Below are 1059 nucleotides of genomic sequence, written 5' to 3' on the forward strand. Positions count from 1 at the left end.
GGGTTTGTCTCCCTCTCCCTAAGATGTGTCCGGTATAGGCCAGGGTGCCACTCAAGGCCGTAACCAATTCGGGTTATAGCTTCTCGGCCTTTTGGCTAAGATCAAGTGTAGTTTCGGAGGACGCTACCTTGGTCGGTACTGGAAGGTGCCTGGGATTGCACGTCTGCCGGCCTTGAGGAAGTGTGTGCGCCTTCTGGTGACACATAGCCCTCTTGTGCCTGGACGGTTCCCAGGCAACGGGAGGCGATCACCTTTGTTATTTTGAAGTCCTACTGATAAACAGAAAAAAAAAAAAATTAAATCTGTTCTTATCAGTTTAATATCTGATACGTCCCCTCTCTGGGGACCATATATTAAATGGATTTTTAGAACAAGGAGATGGAAAAAATCTTGCTCTGTCCACTCCACGCATTGACCTGGTATTGCAGTACCTCCAGGACCGGTGCACCCCTTCTTAACCCAGTTTCCAAAAGCAGAACTCAATTCACCTGATTCAAATGAGCCCCATTAGTGAATTGAAAGAAAGCAAAAACTTTATATGCACCTCAATTTGGCCAATTCACTTTTCACACTTTCACCCTTTTTTTTATCTTTCACACCTTTTACTTGCTTTATTGATGCAAAAGCTGTGCCAAATAGCAAACTCATCTCCACTCAACTTGACCAACTCTGCTATGTCCCGTGCAGTATCTTATTCTCAGTCTTATCTAGATCATTTGCAATTGAATAGAATAGATCCCTTTTGGACACATTGGATTCAGCTGCTGCAGTGACTGCAGGTGTTAGAAGATGCAGACTTGGCATCAGGTGCTGTCTATCAGATTCCACTCCAATTAAAGCTTCCATTGTTTTTCGGTGTTTTCTTTGAGCAATGATGATGTCTTTAGTGATCTGTTGGCTCCCTCTCCTGGAGGAAGAGTTTGCTTGCTCTTGGACTTTCAAAAAGAGAGGTCATGATAGACATTTAGCTTCTGAGCCCAATTGGGGACAGTCATGGGTGATGAATGTTTTGCAACCTGCTGCGAAGACTGATACCGCAATATAAGGAACGTCAAATAC

General features: G+C 44.0%; 1 pseudogene; it reads left to right on the forward strand.

Moving 5' to 3' along the window:
* Positions 1-246: 246 nt before the first annotated feature.
* LOC142283174 (U2 spliceosomal RNA) lies at positions 247-453 on the forward strand (annotated as a pseudogene).
* Positions 454-1059: the final 606 nt, after the last annotated feature.

The sequence above is a fragment of the Anomaloglossus baeobatrachus genome, unplaced genomic scaffold (genome assembly GCF_048569485.1).
Source record: "Anomaloglossus baeobatrachus isolate aAnoBae1 unplaced genomic scaffold, aAnoBae1.hap1 Scaffold_533, whole genome shotgun sequence".
Lineage (NCBI taxonomy): Eukaryota > Metazoa > Chordata > Amphibia > Anura > Aromobatidae > Anomaloglossus > Anomaloglossus baeobatrachus.